The sequence below is a fragment of the Anolis carolinensis genome, chromosome 1 (assembly GCF_035594765.1).
Source record: "Anolis carolinensis isolate JA03-04 chromosome 1, rAnoCar3.1.pri, whole genome shotgun sequence".
Classification (NCBI taxonomy): Eukaryota; Metazoa; Chordata; class Lepidosauria; order Squamata; family Dactyloidae; genus Anolis; species Anolis carolinensis.
The window spans coordinates 100498780-100519273 of record NC_085841.1 but is presented as its reverse complement, the minus strand read 5'-3'; positions in this window follow the sequence as shown (position 1 = coordinate 100519273).

Here is a 20494-nt window from a genome sequence, read left to right as displayed (position 1 = left end):
CAGGGTGCTGGGTAGACTACTCTGCATCCTATTGCTCCAGTTTGCCAACATATTTGATGTAGGTCATAGTCACTGACTCTAGCTCCTTCCACTGCAAATATTTTGAATGTTATAGCCAAAAAAATCCTACTATCTAAATGAATGGCCAAACAAGTTACTTTGGGGATGAAAATTCTTACAATTCCTACATGGTGGACATTTTCAAAAATACATTTAATTTTCCACTGTCTAAGATCTTGTATTTTGTACTATTTGAGGAGTGCATTCAAAAAAGAGATTCCATGCCTTTCATAAACAAGCAATATTCAGAGGCTGTTTGATAGGTGCTTCCTTTGAAATAAAAGGGAAAAGTTTTCCCCTGATGTTAAGTCCAGTCATGACCGACTCTGGGGGTTGGTGCTCATCTCCATTTCTAAGCCGAAGAGCCAATGTTGTCTGTAGATACCTCTAAAGTTATGGGGCAGGCATGACTGCATGGAGCGCCGTTACCTTCCCGCCAAAATGGTACTTATTGATCTACTCACATTTGCATGTTTTTGAACTGCCAGGTTGGCAGAAGCTGGGGCTAACAGTGGGAGCTCACCCATTCCTTGGATTTGAACTGGCAATCTTTCGGTTGGCAAGTTCAGCAGGTCAGCGGTTTAATCTGCTGCGCCACCGGGGGCTCCTCCTTTGAAATACTGGTGTTCAAAACCTTGCTTTTGACACCTTATTTCTGACAACTCACTCAGTTCACTTTTTTGTCAGCTCTTCTTGCCCATGAGGCTCGCTTGGGACTGTTTGCATGCATGTGCAAGACCCCGAGGCTTGCCTATGAGAAGTGTGCTCTTTTGTTGGTTCTTCTTGCCCATGAGGCTTGCTTGGGACTGCTTGCATGTATGGACATGATCCCAAGGCTTGCCTATGAAAAGTGCAGACCTTTCACACCTATGCCAGAAGTATTTCCAATCAAGCTGGAAGAGGTATGCAGTACAGTTTAATTCTACAGATAGGGTTTTTTTTCTGAAAAACATATATATGTCAACAAAGCATCATCATCATTGGGTTTTTGTGCATTTTCCGGGCTGTATGGCTGTCGCACCTCAGAATAGTTCACCTTGCTTTAGACACCCAGTCACACACAGAAGAAAGTCTTTTGTAGTTTTATTGAACAAAAGCAAATATATATCAAAGCAGGCAGTTATAAGGTTTTCAAAGTTGCAGTAAAAGACTCAATAGAAATCCATTAGTTCATAAGTCATAAAAATCCATTAGTCCATAAGCCATAGAAGTCCAATAATTCTTAAGCCAAAAAAGTAGACGATAGATCCTAAAGAACAAAGGCCCAAAGGTTACAAAGATCCAGGAAACTTCTCTTAGGCATGAAGCAGGAACATCCACTCAGATGAAGTGAGAATTTGCTTTGACAAGAATCTATCTCAAAACACACACTTTTAAAAGCAACCCGAAAATGCATTTCTCTTTCCCATGGAGGCCTCTCTCTTCCCTGCCAATCTTACGCTCCTTCGAAGCTGTACTCCCTTCCATAACAACCAGTCCGCCCTAGATAATGATGGCGCCCCTTCAAGGTCCTAGTTATCTTGTACCTGAACCAGGACTGGAGACACCGGGGCTTGAAAGCTCTCTTGCTCATTAATTCCCATGGGAATGTCATCCTGGCTGTTATCTATGGCCGACTGGGTCAATAGTTCATTCTGCTCAAGCTGCATTTCTCTAGCCGCTGAATCAGCCTGCATCATTCCCATTCCCATGCCATCATCCTGAAATTCATCCTGAAATTCATCCTGCATCCCATCATCTGGCTCTTGTATCTGAAACCCAGAATCCCCTTCTTCATCCTCACTCTGGCTATGCTGTGGCTGAGTCACAACAATGGCCATGTTCCAGAAGCATTCTCTCCTGACGTTTGGTCCACATCTATGGCAGGCATCCTCAGACCTCTCAGGATGCCTGCCATAGATGTGGGTGAAATGTCAGGAGGGAATGCTTCTGGAACATGGACATACAGCCCGGAAAATGCACAACCCAGTGATTCCGGCCATGAAAGCTTTCGACATCATCATCATTTATTAACTCCAGTTACATAAAGTGGGAGGCAGGAATAAGAAGATGGAGTGATTTAGCCATAAATTGACAATTTTTCCTGAATTTTCTGCCCAGTTTCTGTTTTCTATGATCTAGATCTAGCAAGGTCACCCACTGGTTTTTTTTTTCTTCCCACAGCCATAGAAAAGTTTCTAAAGCACTTCATTTTATGGGCATGCTGATAAGGAAGGATCCAAGCTGCTTTTATCTAGCTTTCAAGTCCTGTTCCTATTTTTAGATACATTGGCTTGATGCGAGAAAGTGATTCCATCTGTCTTTCTCATCATAGCTGAATGCTTTTGTTGACATTAGCAATCAAATGGTGTTTGCAGAGCCGAGGCGCAGAGCCTTGTCACTGTGACCATTTGAATGGATTTGCTAGGTCATCCCGCAAATTTCATCCCTGACACACTTTGTAGCTTTTGTCCGCATTCCCAGCAGAAGGTTTGCAAGTTGTGTAAGGGTGGAATATTTTATTAATCTCATATGAGCCTGCAGAAATATCAAGTGCCCCTTCAGAAATCATTTGGCCATTCAGCATGCTATGGGTTGCTGAAAAGCAAGAGAAATTAGTTACTTTGTTTTAGCTCAAACAAAAGGGAGTACTGAAATTATGCGCCAACAAAATAAACCAGAGATCCTAAGTCTATAAAAAAAAACCCTCTAAAGGACCAAACCCTTTGTTAGAAAAAAATACTTCTCAGTTAATGCTATATAATGTGTAAACTTGTGTAAACTTGCCAGCATGTTATAAAGGTTTGAGTGCTGGGTTTGGACTCTAGAAAACAACGGTTCAAACCCACACTCAGTCATGGAGACTCAGTGGGTGACCTTGGGCACGGCACACCCTCTCATTCTCAGAGGAAGGCAATGGCAAGCCTTCTCTGAACCAAACTTGCCAATATATCAGTGTATGTCAGGATAGTAAAAACATCAAAAACATCTGGGCGTCCCCTGGGCAATATCCTTGCAGACGGGCAATTCTCTCACACCAGAAGCAACTTGCAGTTTCTCAAGTTGCTCCTGACATGAAAAAAAAACTTGATTGTAAGAACTCGTAAAATGTTACAAGTAGCTGCAACATAAATATAATGTAATATTTATTTGCTCAATTTATATTCCATCTTTGTCCCAAAATGGAATCTATGTTTGCAGGGTAACGAGGGCATAATGATGGACCTGTTAAAAAAACAAGATAATGTTGTTGCTTTTAAAGCATATCAAGCAATGTTAATCCTAAATCACAATGGCTGGAATCCTTTATAGAAGTTACGAATTCATAGCTTGCTATTACATACTAGTGACGGTTATGTATACTACATAGCCCTGAATTTAGGGGCTACACAGGGATCATAAAAGTTTCCCAGTCCCCAGGGCCGTAGCCAGAAAAAAAATTTCAGGGAGGGTTTTGAAATTGGGGGGGGGGGGGGAGGCGTTTGAACCCCTAACCCCCCCCCCCCTCCCTGGGCTACAGACCAGTTAATATCTTCTTGAGATAGTGCCTGGAGGGACTCTTATTTTTGTGTGTCTCATAGACTTAGCATGGGGATTTGATTAACCAGTTAAAATTCATGAGTAAACCAGGGGTTATTTTTAACCTGAAAAAAATTCAGGGGGGGGGGGGGTTGAACCCCTAAACCCACCCACCCCAGGCCTGCCAGTCCCCAATTATTGTGAAACAGCTGTTCTTATCAATGGGGATCTGTTTTTGTATTCTTTGGGAAGTAGTTGTCAACTTTCTGCTAGCAAACAAATGTTGTTTCCTCTCCCAGTAGGCTTTTGGCAACTGCCTGGCTACAGAAAAAAAGAGTTTTAATGTATTTTTTAATGATGTGTTTTAATTCAACCATGCTTGAGCTTTGTTGTTCCATAAATTGTGCTTTTAAACATTTATGTTTCTTTGCTTTACTTGTGCCCCCTTATACAGCTTTTTAAAAGTTTCTGGTTGGCATTTTGATCTTATGGTGTTCTATTTTGAATCCCTCATTTCCAGTCCTGAGAAAAAGAAAGAGAAGAAAAGGAAGAAAAAAAAGGAAAGAAAAAGGGGATAAAAGACACTCTGCTCTGGGTGTCATTTGCTGTATAATGCTGGAAAGTGGCACATCCCATATTATTGTGTTGCCTTTATTATTCAGCTAGCCAGCTCATCTTGGCCAAGAAGGTCAGAAGCTAAACAGGTTAAGGAAATCCTCTTTCAGGACTCAGGAGTGATAAAAGCAACAGCAGGGGAAGAAAGAGAAAGACTGGAGTGATGCATACCTGAGACAGACATGACTTTTAAAAAAACAAAACAGATTTTTTTCTGGCCTTTGTAAACTGCCAGCATATTGTGCCAAATGGAAAGGTTAATATATTAATTAGTCACTTTTCTGTGTATTTCCCTTTCTTTTGTTTCTCTGATTTCTTTTTTATATGATGGCTTAGCCACACATTGACATATTTTCCTGAAGTTTCTTCCAGTGCTTCAGTCTATAATCCTCATTTGAAAGGGTGGTACCATGGTTGCACAATGGGTTATACCCTTGTGCCAGCTAAACTGCTGACCTGAAGATCTGAAGGTCGGTGGTTCGAATCCGCAAGACAGGGTGAGTCCCCATCTGTCAGCCCTCGCTTCCCATGTGGGGACATGAGAGAAGCCTCACACAGGATGGTAACACATCAAGGCATCCCCTGGGCAACATCTCTGTAGAATGCCGATTCTTTGACACCAGAAGCAACTTGCTGTATATTCTCAATTAGCTTCTGATACGATTAAAAAAATTGAAAGGGTTACCCAAAAATGTTTGCATTCTGAGGCACTGTAGGTTAGCTGCTATAGGTTAGTAGCTTACCTTGAAATCCTTTGGAAATCACAATGAAGAAGGTTATTTCAGCAGGCTCAGAAAGAAATATAGACATGTTTTTTTCTCTCTCAAAAAGAACACGTAATAGAATCATAGTATTATAGAACTGGAAGAGATCACAAGGGCCATGCAGTATGCTGAATGTAGATCTATACATAGATTAAAACTATGACTTACTACTGTTATTTTGGTATTATCTCCCATAGCTGTCATTTTCACTGGAGTTGAATGCTGCGGCACAGCCCCCGCAACTTCTTTATTACTCCCAGAATCATCCTCAGAGCTGCTTCATGCAATTTCTTCATTGGGGGAGCACTAGCATCCGTTTTACACCACAACACTGTTTCCTCTCTATAACATTTGTTCCAAGAAAACTGGAGTAATTGTGCTTTAGTTTCTTTCACTACAATTCTTCTTCTTCTTCTTCTTCTTCTTCTTCTTCTTCTTCTTCTTCTTCTTCTTCTTCTTCTTCTTCTTCTTCTTCTTCTTCTTCTTCTTTTGGTCAGTCGTTTCCCCAGTTCCTTCAAGTTCATGCCAGTCACTTCAAGGATACCGTCCATCCATCTCGCCCTTGGTCAGCCTCACTTCCTTTTTCCTTCCATTTGCCCCAGCATCATGATTTTTTCCAAACTTTCCTGTCTTCTCATGATGTGGCCAAAGTACTTCATCTTTGCCTCTAGTATCCTTCCCCCCAGTGAGCAGTCGGGCATTATTTCCTGGAGGATGGACTGGTTGGATCTTCTTGCAGTCCAAGGCACTCTCAGGATTTTCCATCCAGCACCAGAGTTCAAAAGCGTCTATCTTCCTTCACTCAGCCTTCCTTATGGTCCAGCTCTCGCATCCATAGGTTACTATGGGATATACCATTGCTTTAACTATGCGGACCTTCGTTGCCATTGTGATGTCTCTGCTTTTCACTATTCTATTGAGGATGGCTATTGCTCTCCTCCCAAGAAGTAAACGTCTTCTGATTTCCTGGCTACAGTCTGCATTTGCAGTGATCTTCGCGCCTAGAAAGACAGTCTGTCACTGCCTCCACGTTTTCTCCTTCTATTTACCAGTCATTAATAAGTGTAGTTGCCATGATCTTGGTTTTCTTCATGTTTAACTGCAACCCAGCTTTTGCACTTTCTTCTTTCACTTTGGTGATAAGGCTCCTCAGCTCTTCCTCACTTTCAGCCATCAGAGTTGTATCATCTGCATACCTAAGGTTGTTGATGTTTCTTCCAGCAATTTTAACTCCAGCTTTGGAATCGTCAAGCCCTTCACATCGCATGATGTCTTCTGCGTACAAGTTGAATAGGGAGGGTGAAAGTATGTAGCCCTGCCGTACTCCTTTCCCAATCTTGAACTAGTCTGTTGTTCCGTGGTCTGTTCTTACTGTGGCTACTTGGTCTTTATACAGATTTCTCAGGAGACAGACAAGGTGACTTGGTATCCCCATACCACAGTTTATTATGATCCACACAGTCGAAGGCTTTAGAATAGTCAATAAAGCAGAAGTAGATGTTATTCTGAAATTTCCTGGCTTCCTCCGTTATCCAGCGAATATTGGCAATTTGGTCTCTTGTTCCTCTGCCTTTTCTAAACCCAGCTTGGACATCTGGCAACTCCATGTATTGCTGGAGTCTGCCTTGCAGGATCTAGAGCATAACCTTACTGACATGTGAAATAAGTGCCACTGAACGGAAGTTTGCGCATTCTTTAGCGTTCCCTTTTTGGATATAGGTATATAAATTGATTTTTTCCAATCTGATGGCCAATCTTGTATTTCCCATTTTTGCTGGCATATGGCATGCATTATCTTGACAACATCATCTTTCAAGATTTTAAACAACTCCGCTGGGATCCCGTCGTCTCCTGCTGCCTTGTTATAAGCAATGCTTCTTAAGGCCCATTCAACCTCACTCCTCAGGATGTCTGGTTCTAATTCACTCACCACACTGTCAAAGCTATCCTCTATATTATTATCCTTCCTATACAGATCTTCTGTATATTCTCGCCACCTTTTCTTGATCAATTCAGCTTCTGTTAGGTCCTTGCTGTCTTTGTTTTTGATCATTCCCATTTTTGCCTGAAATTTGCCTCAGATGTTTCTGATTTTCTGGAAGAGGTCTCTTGTCCTTCCTATTCTGTTGTCTTCCTCCACTTCCATGCATTGCTTGTTTAAAAATAGTTCCTTGTCTCCTCTGGTTAACCTCTGGGATTGTGAATTTAATTGGGCATATCTCCCCCTATCACTATTTCCTTTCGCCTTCCTTCTTCTTGGGCTACTTCCAGTGCCTCAGCAGACAACCAGGGCTGTAGCCAGAAAATTTTTTCAGGAGGGTTTTGAAAATTGGGGGGGGGGGGGGTTGAACCCCTAGGACACACACACACACATACACACCGCTACAAACCTGTCAATATCTGCTTGAGATAGTGCCTGGAGGGACTCTTAATGTTTTGCATCTCATAGACTTAGCATGGGGATTTGGTTAACCAGTTAAAATTCATGAGTAAACCAGGTTTTTTTTATAACCTGAAAAATTTCGGAGAGGGGGTACCCCTAACCCCCCCCCTCGCTACAGACCTGCAGACAACCATCTTGCCTTCTTGGTTTTCTTTTTCTTTGGGACGTACTTTGTTGCCGCCTCCTGAACAATGTTGTGAACTTCTGTCCATAGTTCTTCTGGGACTCTATTTATTACATCTAGTCCCTGAAATTACATCTAGTCACTACAATTACAGTCCAGCAATAGCAACGTAAGGGCAAAGAAATTAAAGTCCTCTCTCTTAGGTGAGCCCAATGTTTTGCTTCCCCTAGATTCCTCATTAAAGAGTTAGGCATGAAGCCATAGGGTTGAGTTCTCTTGTCTTACGTTGCTTTCCCAGGTTGTCAACTCTCTTGAGCAAATCCCATCACACAATTACTGTTCATGACAGCACAAGCCTTAGGAAATCCTGAAAGAATGGAATTCTCTCCCCAGGGAAATTAGGCTAGCACCCACACTGTCCACTTTCCATAGGGATCTCAAAACCTGGATGTTCCAGTGCGCATTTGATAGTGATTAGGCCCCTGTCAATGAATGCTTATCCCAAACTGCCATTATAATGAGATCAGCACTTTACCCCAACTTCAGCACTTTTTGCACAAGCCCATGCTGCTGCTGCTGGTGGTGGTGGTGGTGGTGGTTGTTGTTGTTATTATTATTATTATTATTATTATTATTATTATTATTATTATTATTAACACAACAAGATGAGTTCACAGCAGACACTCTTCTGGCTGTTGTATTGGATCACACACCGGACATTTCCCAAGTGTCTAGGACTGTATGATGTATCGGCAAATAATGCGTGCAGATCCCAGTAAGGTGGCCTTCTGCAGCTGGCAGGTGGTAATTTTGTCAGCACCGATTGTGTTTAAGTGCAAGCCAAGGTCTTTAGGCACTGCACCCAGTGTGCCGATCACCACTGGGACTATCTTGACTGGCTTGTGCCAGAGTCTTTGTAATTAAATCTTTAAATCCTCATATTGTGCCAGCTTTTCCAGTTGTTTCTCATCAATCCTGCTGTCACCTGGGATTGCAACATCGACAATCCATATTTTGTTTTTTAACATGATCGTGAGGTCAGGAGTATTGTGCTCCAAAGCTCTGTCTGTCTGAATTCGGAAGTCCCAGAGTAGCTTGACATGTTCATTCTCTATAACGTTTTCTGGCTTGTGAGCCCACTAGTTCTTTGTCGCAGGCAGATGGTTTTTGTGGCAAAAGTCCTAATGAATCATCTGAAAAACAGTGTTATGCCTCTGCTTGTAGTCTGTCTCTACGATCGTCTTGCAGCAGCTGAGGATGTGATCTATGGTTTCATCTGCTTCCTTGCAGAGTCTACATTCGGGATCTGTTGTCGACTTTTCAATTTTGGCTTTGATGGCATTGGTTCTAATGGCTTGTTCTTGGGCTGCCAGAATCAGGCCCTCTGTCTCCTTTTTCAAAGTTCCATTTGTGAGCCACAGCCATGTTTTTTCTTTGTCAATTTGGCTCTCAATTTTTCCCAGGAACTGTCCGTGGAGAGCCTTCTTTCGCCAGTTTTCTCTTCTCTCAATTGTGTTTTTATGGTATTTCATAGTATTTTTACGGTATTTTATATTATCATCATAATCATCATCATAATCATCATCATCATCATCATCATCATCATCATCATTTGGAAAGTGCCATGTTGAGGGAGGCAACTTAAATTTCAGAAAGAGCAGTTTTGAGAGCACCAATAAGAAAGCTAACATTGTGGGCAATGATATCAATCAAAGAAATGCCATTTTCTCCACCCATTCTAAAGTGCGAATGTTAATAGTGACACAAGAAGCACTTAATTGGTTAGAACTCTCTCCACTCTACTTTATGGGAGTTCAGGTAAGGTTAATGAAATATCTTAAGGCTTCTCCAAATATTCCAGTCTCTGGGTTTGTATTAAGATAAAAAGCTGGCAGGAACAGTGATGGTGGTGGGAAGGCTTGAGAAGGGAGCACACAAACCTGCAGACTATTCCTAATGATTCTGATTCTTAGTATGTTATTGGAGTTATTGACAATAAAAAGTCAGTCAGCCTGTGTTTCTCTCGTTCACAATCCATCCAGGTCATGAGTAAATCATACAAACATAGATTTGGAGTAGATCACAAGGACCATCTATCTAATGCCCTGCCATGCAGGAACATTTAGGTAATCAAAACACTCCCAGAGACTTCACCACACTTCAAGGGAGCATATTCCACTGTCTTCCTTAGATTCAGATGAACTCTTTTCCCCATGTGCCTCATCACACTAGAGTATGGATCCAGTTGCTGCTTGTATTTTAGTGATGCCCAAGACTTGTCTGGCTAAGCATTTTAAAGGCCCTTCACTAAACTAAAGGTAAAGGTTTCCCTTGACGTTAAGTCCAGTCATGTCTGACTCTGGGGGTTGGTGCTCATCTCCATTTCTAAGCTGAAGAGCCAGCGTTGTCCATAGACACCTCCAAGGTCATGTGGCCAGCATGACTGCATGGAGCGCAGTTACCTTCCCACCGGAGCGGTACCTATTGATCTACTCACATTGGCATGTTTTCGAACTGCTAGGTTGGCAGAAGCTGGAGCTAACAGCGGGCGCTCATTCCGCTCCCGGGATTTGAACCTGCAAACTTTCGGTCTGAAAGTTCAGCAGCTCAGTGTTTTCACACACTTCGCCACCGGGGTTCCTTCACTAAATTACAAGCCCTAGAATTCTGCAGGAGGCATCAACTGGATTTAAAGTGGATCCATGCTCTAGTGTGATGAGGTCACTATAAATCTTAGTTTCTGGAACAGCAGAAAAATGCTTGCTCCATCTTCAATATGTTCAGCTCCCTAGGCCACCTCTCATAGGGCTTGGCTTCCAACACTTTTATCATTTTGGTCACAATTCTCTTGACATGTTCCAGCCTTTTCTTTAAATGTGGTGCACAAAACTGGACATAGTATTCCAGGCAATGTCTGACTCAATAAGAATAGAGTGGCACAATTATTTCCACTGTTATAGATACTATACTACTATTGGTGAAGCCTGGAAATTATTGCTTTTCTAACTGCCATATCAGTGTTGACTCATGATCAACTTGTGGCCTAATATGACTCCTAGATTCCTTTCAAGTTCTGTTTTCAAGTCAGATGTCATCCATCCTATATTTTTGCATTTCATTTTTTTCTGCCTAAGTGTAGTACGCTACAGTTCTCTCTGTTGAAATTCATTTTGATAGTTTTGGCCCAGCTCTCCAATTTGTTAAAGTAATTTTGGATTCTGATGCTGTCCTTTGGGATATTAGCTATCCCTCCCAATTTGAAGTCATCTGCAGATTTGAAAAGCATGCCGTCTCTTCCATCATCCAAGTCATTGATAAGGACGTTGAATAGCACTGGGCCCAGCACAGAAACTTGTAGTCATTTCTCTCCAGGAAGAGGTAAGCACTCTTTGGGTTCTGTGAAAAACCAATTCTCAATCCACCTAACTGTAGCATTTTCTAGCCCTGTTTTACTAGCTTCTTGTAAGAATGTCATGGGAGAGCTCGTTAAAGGCCTTACTGAAATCAGCATATGCTATATTCACAGTATTCCCTTCCACTCTCTCAAAAACAAGCTAAGAAAACTGAGCTCAAAAGACTGAAGTAGTAATTAAATAGAGTGAGTGGTTGGGAAAGAACAAACAAAAGTCCTCATAGACACCTTCTCATAACAGTCAAGGAATCAAAGATGACCTCCGAAACATAGCACATGCTGGAGTCCAAAATCTACCTTCCTTGAAAACACGAAAAGCTATGTTTAAAAAGCAATTCATTCCCCTTTGTCCTTATAGTGTTTATAAAGGGAGTAGTGGTCACTACTTGTGATGGTTTTTAGAAAGTAACTTATTTCCTTGCTCACTTAGTTACTTTTAATACTTTGAGGAGGGAAACTTAGGAAGGCTGAAAGAACATCACTGAATAAGAAAAACACAGTGAAATGCTACTAAAATACTTTAAATACCCTTTAAAACTAAGTCTGAAAATAAACTTGAAATGATTACTCATTATATTAATAAAATAAGACTATTCCCCCACATTTCTTTAGAAATATAAGTTCATTAAGCCGTCATAACACCTACCCACACACAATAATAATCGCTGCAGGTAACTATTATTGCTCAGCTTTCTTGTGGTTTCTGCCATCACCATTATTTGTGTGGAAGATCTGGGGAGCCTCTGGAATGGAATCCCACGATGTGTGTGTGTGTGTGTGTGTGTATAAAAAGGCCACAGTCATCTCAAGAATGCTGAACCTCCTTATGGCAGTGAAATGGAATCCCTCTCTATCTAGTGTTTCAGCTCTGAGGACCATTGCTTATATGGCCAATGTTGCTATGGAGCAGTGGTTCTCAACCTGTGGTCCCTCAGGTGTTTTGGCCTGCAACTCCCAGAAATCCCAGCCAATTTACCAGCTGTTAGGATTTCTGGGAGTTGAAGGACAAAACATCTGGAGACCCACATGTTGAGAACTACTGCTATGAAGAAATCTACAGCATAAATACTCTTGGACTGGGTGGCCCTTGTGGAGCAGCAGGAAACAAATTTACTCCATTTGCTAAACAAAAGCCTTTAGGATATTTAGCTGTCATATCACTTCTCAATTGACTTGTTTCAGGGATAAACATACCTATCCCTGTATAGGCTAGTTCCTAGACCTTTAATCATCTTGACATATTTCAGCTTGTCAATTTTTTTCTTAAACTGTGGTGCACAAATCTGGACACAGTAATTCAGGTGACATCCAGTCAAAGCAGAGAGATCTTCAATCTACTGATATAGAATTGTATTTGCATTTTGGACACATTACACTATAGGTTCATGTTTAGCTTGTGGTGCACTAGAAATAAACACAAAGCATATTTTAAAGCTAAGCAGTTTTCAAAGATAGCTTGTGAGGGGGGAAACTTATAATAATAATAATAATAATAATAATTTTATTCTTATATCCCGCCTCATCTCCCCGGAGGGACTCGGGGCGGCTTACATGGGGCCATGCCCAGACACGACAGCACAAATCAGATAAAACATTAAACCGAGCAGTAAAACTTCAACATGATTAAAAACAGTCATAAAAGTCAATATACACAATAATATTAAAATCCCGATTTGGGTCAAAAGATCCAGGCCAAGGTGCAAAGCAATATCAAGTTATCAGGGAGGGATAATTATACAGCAGGTGTAATACTTAAAGTGCTGAATGAATCCTAAAAACAATCCAGAGGGTCTACTGCTTAATAGGTAAATAACATGATCCCACAAGGATCAGTCAACAAAGGCCTTCTGGAATAGCCAAGTTTTCAGGCTCTTCCTGAATGAGAGTAGGGTAGGGGCCTGCCTAATCTCCCTGGGGAGCGAGTTCCACAGCCGGGGGGCCACGGCGGAGAAGGCCCTCTCCCTCGTCCCCACCAACCGCAACTGCGAAGTTGGTGGAAGCGAGAGGAGGGCCTCCCCCGACGAGCGAAGAGGTCGTGCGGGTTCATAGGGGGAAATGCGGTCTCGAAGGTAGGTGGGTCCCAAACCGTTAAGGGCTTTGTAGGTGATAACCTGCACCTTGAATTGGGCTCGGAAAATAAATGGCAGCCAGTGGAGCTCTTTAAACAGCAGCGTTGAGCGCGTCCTGTAATCTGCCCCAGTTAGAAACCTGGCTGCCGATCGTTGTACTAGTTGTAATTTCCGAGCCGTCTTCAAAGGCAGCCCCACGTAGAGCGCATTGCAGTAATCCAGTCTAGAGGTAACTAAGGCATGGACCACCATGGTCAGATCTGACTTCTCGAGGTATGGTCGCAGCTGGCGCACAAGTTTTAGTTGTGCAAAGGCCCTCCCAGCCACGGCCGACACCTGGGCCTCAAGTGTCAGCGCAGTGTCCAGGAGGACCCCCAAGCTGCGGACCTGCGCCTTCAGGGGGAGTGCAACCCCGTCAAGCACAGGGTTGCACTTCCTTCTGTGTGTCACATTCTTCCAAGGATCTGCTTCCTGTGTTTCTCAATTGTCCTTCATCTTCATAGTATCCCTTATGTGTTGCTCAAGCCAGTGCCATCCATCCCAAATGTATGCATTTACATTTTCCTGCCAAAGCCTTATATTTATTTCTGTTGAAATTCATTTTGCTGCTTTTAGCCCAGCTCTCCAATCTGATAACATCATTTTGGATCCCAATTCTGTCCTCTGAAGTAGGTAAAGGTAAAGGTTTCCCCTGATGTTAAGTCCAGTCATGTCTGACTCTGGGGGTTGGTGCTCATCTCCATTTCTAAGCTGAAGAGCCGGCATTGTCCGTAGACACCTCCAAGGTCATGTGGCCAGCATGACTGCATGGAGCGCAGTTACCTTCCCGCCGGAGCGGTACCTATTGATCTACTCACATTGGCATGTTTTCGAACTAGTAGGTTGGCAGAAGTTGGAGATAATAGCGGGCGCTCAATCCGCTCCCGGGATTTGAACCTGTGACCTTTTGGTCTGCAAGTTCACCAGCTCAGTGCTTTAACACACTTCGCCACCGGGGCTCCTGTCCTCTGAAGTATTAACTCCCTAATTTGGTGTTATCTGCAAATTTGTCAAGTATGTCCTCTATGCTATCATAGAGTAATTCATGAAGATGTTGAAAAGAACACTATGCCCCAAATGGAATCCTTTGACACCTATCTAATCATTAGGATGAAGATGAACTGTTCAGGTGGAGAATAATTACACTATCCCCCAGAGTAATTCAGGGGGTGCCAGCAAGATTGAATGAATAATAGAATTAGTCTGTGTCTGGCTATGGAGGCATAGCCAAATGCTCCTCTGATCCCACTGCACTCTCCATCAGCAACTGAATGGCTATGGTGGTGAAATGGTGTCTGAGGGGTGAGATGAAAGATGAAGCATACATATGTTACTGGAGTGTTTATACAGGATCTCAGCCTAAAAACCCAAATGTGTTTTTGACTGCATTTTCCTCCGCTTTCCCTCTGTATTAAACACATCTTGGGAAAATGTGGTCTCTTCCTCCTTCCAGCCCATTAACCAGTTCTTCCTTGTTGATTAGGATCAAATCCAAAATAAGTAATCCCCTTGTTGCCTCCTCCACTTTCTGGACAACACTGCTGTCAAAAGGACAAATGAGGAATTTGTTGGACCTTACATTCTAGAGAGAATTTAATGCCCAATAAATATAAAGGGAGTTAATGTTTCCCTTTACTACTATACCCTCTAGAGGTTTTAGAAAATGTTGTCATCAATGTGCATCAAATATAGCAGTGGTTCCCAACTAGTGGTCCGTGGACCAGCAGTGGTTCACAAGAACTAAAATATGATCTGTGGCTTCACAATTACTACTTCGGATAATAACATAGCAAAAACAAAACAAAAAAATCTTGGTGTCTTCGTTTTTAGGCCTGTTCCTGGGGTTTTTTAGGGTTCTGATTCAGAAAATTGCACTGGATAGACCACATCAGCTCTAGATTATTAAATATGGTTTTCTGTGGGTGAGCAGATAGCGACTACTGGATGGTATATATTCTGTATCAGAAACTAGAGCTGATGTGGTCTATCCAATGCAATTTTCTAAATCAGCACCACAAATAACCAAACTGAATCTAAAGTTGACCTTTTGATTCGTAACCCTTTTGGTCCTAATGTTGGAGAGTGGTCCCTGTTCAAGTGGTCCTTGGTCAAAAAAGGTTGGGAACCACTGAACTATGGGGACATGGCTGAATGCATTTCTGCTACTCTGTGCTCTTGACTGGTCAATTAACTGTCATGGGGATGTCCCTCCAGAATGAAAAAAGAACACATGCTACTAATTAGAAAGCCAGTCCATATTTACTTTCTGTGGTAAAAATCCAAGTTGTTGTTGTCATCATTATCTCATAGTTCGTTGTTGTGCCATATCTCCAATTTCACCTGTATCACTGATATTTTCCATACGTTATCCCCTGCCCTCTGTCTTACTGCCTCTTTGCCTCACATAATTCCTTTTTAAGCCTTTTGTTCAGTTTTACAAAACTCGTAGAAAATACAGTCTTACTGATTACTGGGTGGTGCAACCCATCTTGTAGCAGTCGTCATTCATGGCGGCACAGACTGTGTGAACTCTTTCCTCGTAGCATGTCCTGTGGAGCCAGTTGTTCACTTCCAGTATTCTCCTTCTTTCACCGCTTGGGCCATCACCACCAACCAGAAGGACGGATGAGATAAAAAGCTTTGCCCTAAGCTTTTCAGCTTCCTACCAAAAGCTTTACAGTCCCTTGTGATATCTTAAAGGCTATAGCTAGCATTAAGGGATGTGCTTGTTTAAATTATTCATTCTCCCATAGGGGAACAAGTGATTTTAACAGCTTTATCCCCCCTGCATGAATATCTTTTAAAACTAAGGCTGTTTTCAAAGATGACTTGTAAGGGGGAAAACTTTCTTCTGTGTGCCACACTCTTTCAAGGACCTGCCTCTTGTGTTTCTCAACTGTCCTTCTCCTTCTCGGTATCCCTTGTGTGTTCCTCTCCTCTGTCCTCTTGTCACTCTTTTTGGTACATTTAGGTACGGTTATATAGTCCTCAGGCTGTTTCACCTTCTCTTTAAACCAGGGCAGTTAACTTGTACTTGTTCAGGTATAGCTCCTCACATCCTTAGGCAAGAAAACAAAAACAGCACAGTTTATTACAGCCCAGTGCAGCAGCTCCCTCACAATCCCTGTTTTCATGTTTATCCTTGACAGGGAGGTGAAGCCAATCAGACTTCCTTGAATGACCACAGGGTTTTCTCATTTACAGACTATATTCTAGGTGGTCACTTGAAAAAAATCACAGCTGTGCACCTAAAATCACTTGTAAATGGGAATCTTAAACTTGACATATGTGAGGAATTTGCAATGAGTGTATCCTTAAGATCAGTGTTTCTCAACCTGGGGGTCGGGACCCCTGGGGAGGTTGCAAGGGGGTGTCAGAGGAATTGCCAAAGACCATCAGAAAACACATTCACATTTGGGCATATTGAGTATTCATGCCAAGTTTGGTCCAGATCCATTATTGTTTGAGCTCTCTGGATGTAGGTGAACTACAACTCCAAAACTCAAGGTCAATACCCACCAAACCCTTCCAGTATTTTCTGTTGGCCATGGGAGTTTTGTGTGCCAAGTTTGGTTCAATTCCATCATTGGTGGAATTCAGAATTCTGTATTGTCGAAGACTTTCATGGCCAGGATCACAGGCTGGTTGTGTGTTTTCTGGGCAGTATGGCCATGTTCCAGAAGTATTCTCTCCTGACGTTTCGCCCACATGTATGGCAGGCATCCTCACAACCTCACAACCTTTCTGGGCCATACTTCCCAGAAAACACACAACAACCCTATTCAGAATTCTCTTTGATTGAAGGTGAACTATAAATCCCAGCTACTACAACTCCCAAATGACAAAATCAATCCCCCTCAACCCCACCAGTATTCAAATCTGGGCATATCGGGTATTTGTGCCAAATTTGGTCCAGTGAATGAAAATACATCCTGCATATCAGATATTTACATTGCGAATCATAACAGATGCAAAATTACAGTTATGAAGTAGCAATGAAAATAATTTTATGGTTGGAGGTCACCACAACATGAGGAACTGTATCACTGTCATGGCATTAGGAATGTTAATCACTGCTTAAGTTGAAGATTTGCATTCTGGAGGAAGTAGTAATAGACCTGATAACCCAGGTCTAAATCTGTCTGATCCATTTGATGGTAATGACATATCCACATGCCCCATTAAATACTGTGCGATAACTTTAGTGACACTGCTGTTCCTAATTATTTTTCATTTGGCTGTCCAACCAAATTAAATCAGGAAGTACATTTCTAGAATGTGAAATAGCTTTTAATGCCTTAATTGTGCATTGGTCTTGTCTGAGACCTTCTCTGTCATGAAAACATACATTTGAAGCTATTTTGCTTTGTTCTCTTTAGCTGAATGTTGTACAGCAATAGACAAACTTCACCTTGAACCATACTGGGTGCATTCCTCTCACTTTACCTGAAAGAAATATCCTTTTGCAGAAGAAGCAGTACTGGCTGTGAGACAGCCCAGCCATGTAGCTACTTGATCAATAGAAATATTATCAACCTCGGGTAGGTGGTAATCAGATGACTTACAGGAGTCATGGGGATGCAAGGCTGATGAAATGCTATAAATAGAGCACCAGAGCTCTGCTGGATCACACCAAGGATCCATCTATGCCAGAATCCTATTTTCAACTCTGACCAGAGAAATGTCTCATGGAAACTCACAGCAAAAGATGAAGGCAACACCCACAGATATAAGTACCACACTGCCTCCAAAAATTGACCTCCCATTTAGCTACCATAGCTCATGCCCTCTTTCCTCAACCTAGTATCCTCCAACACATTTAGAGTTCAGCTCTCATGAGGCCTAACTAGACTCATCAATGGTCAAGCATTATAGGAACAGTAGGCCAAAACATCTGGATGGCACTAAATTGGATTAGACCAGGCACGGGCAAACTTCAACCTTCCTGGTGTCTTGGACTTCAACTTCCACAGTTGGGAGGGGGGAAAGGAAAAAGCCTAACAATTGTTAGGAATTGTGAGAGTTGAAGTCCAAAACACTTGGAGGTCTGAAGTTTGCCCATGCCCAGATTAGACCCATTCTCCTAATTTGGCTTTAGGCATTTTTAATACATGAAAATGTGTACATATTTTGACATTTTCCCATGCATTATTCTTATTATGCACTAAAGTATAACACATAACTCAAACAAGGAGGCAAAGAAGACAGCACCTGGCTAGTGTGATAAAGTCCTTAGTGTTGCAATCTTACTTACAACTGACAAGTAACAATACGTAGCTTCTTTCCACAAACATTTTGGAAGGGAAAAATTAGTTAAAATAGACACCAAAAATGACATGAATCACTTCCAGTGTGGCTCATGGGAGTGATGCAAAGTGGATATTAACTCTTACCGGGTTTCCCTCTTATTGTGCTTTGTGTCATGGCTCCATGGGCCATAGATGTGCAATGCCTTTAGAAGTCACAAATTCTTACCCGCCCCCACACCATAGCAGGCTTGTTGAAACACTTAATTCACACAATCCTGTTTATTGTCTTTTATGTGGAAATTGCAAGAGCAAAGAAGGATCACCCTTTAGTCTCCTAGGATGGCTGGCTAACAGGGGATGACCCAATAAATGAGTCATGCTCACTTGTCAGATTGGAGAAAATTGTGGAGGTGGGTAGCAAGCAGGATTACTGACCTATCTGGCCATCAGGATAGAATATATTTCTTTTCAGTCCTACATGTTTGCAATTGTTTAGATCCTAGAAGTGAAGTAGAATTCGTCAATTTTGTCACCCTTGTAAGAAATGTTCATAGGTCCATGTTCATATAAATGGTTTTACTTCTGAGTCATCAGCTGACCACCATTTCCAGATGAGGGAAGGAAGGATAAGGCAAGGGGATGGGAATCATTACTGACCCAAAGCAGGGAATATTCTTACTGATGACAGACTTTTAGAATTTGAAGACTTTGAAAATACTTCTAGTTTTCCAATCTCTTTTGTTCACAATCCAATTCAATTAAAAGGTACTTCTCTGGAAGGTGAACCCTGGCCCGTGCTTTACCATAAAGACATATTGCATTGCCATGGAAACCTTGTCTTTCTTTGGAGTTCAGTTGGTCCTGCTCTTTCATGCCCCATAAAGGGATGTCATTCACGGCAGGTGAGCAGCACAAAGCAGCACCAAAATGAGGAGGACAGGCCAAGTAAATTGCTTCTCAAGTTTGGCCCAGCAGCAGGTTAATGAAATAATTCCCATTACAAGGCAGGCAATGCAAGATTTGTGTTTTAATCTAGTGTCACTCTGAAGTGTAAATTCCATTTCATAAAGTAATGTTGCACTATAGGAAATATATTTGTTGCAGACCAAAATGTCTGGGTAAAATATCCAAACTGGACTACAGAACATCAAAATCAAGATAAACATTTTTTTTCTGTAGCTAAAATGTATTTCTTATGTGAATCTATATGTATACAGAGATTGAGAGATACAGCCAATAAGCCATGGAGATGTAAGATGAATGGGTCTGAATAAGAACAAAGGCTGACATCCTGAACTTCTACAGATCCATAATTGCTCTGTATTTAGGATGATATGGATTCTTGATTACAAACGTCACCCAAAGTGAACCTTCACTGCATACAAAATGCTAAAAAGCAATTCAACTATTGTGACATTAAAACCAATTAAAATGCAAATAAAAAACAAACAAATAAGAGTCCAAGACATTAAAAATTGGTTGTTTCCCCTTTTATAAAAATCAATCAAAAGCCTGCAGGGTTTTTTTTTAAAAAAAAGGTTTGCAACCTGCAGAAAGATAGCAAGGAGGGTGCCAGTCTAACCTCTTTAGAAATGTAGTCCCATAGCCTGGAGGCAGCCACTGAGAAGGCTCTTTCCTATGTTCCCATCAAGTGTACCTGTGAGGTTTGCGGGACAGAGAGCAGGACTCCCCCATAAGTTTATAATGCAACTGTTTGCCATAGCAGTCACTTTTGTACAATGGTATTACTCACAGCAAACAGTATGAAGGTCTGCTGTGCTTTCCAAATTCACAGGAAGACGTTTCAGAAGAATGTACAAAATGTGCCATTCGCACAATGTGTGTAGCTATAACCCTTACCATGCAGCCACATAGGAGATGCTTTTCCAGTACCATCCTATGTGGTGAATGGCTGCATGCAAATGACAAAGTTCTGGACAGATTATGTGGGTCATTCCCATGAAAACAACATGAGTTGACACTTCTAGGACCCTTTCACATTGCACAATTATAGTACTAAGGGCTTTATCACACGAGGCAAGCAAATCGGCATCGCAGCTGGACCATCACCTTTGGTGACAATCCCTATTGCACAATGCCAGTGCATCCTACTCTTTGTCTGCTCGTCTCCATGATTCTGGTGCTATTGATAGGTAAAACAATCCTGTCACCAACCTTAGTATGATGGATCCCTTCCACTTCTGTGCTGGCATGATATTAG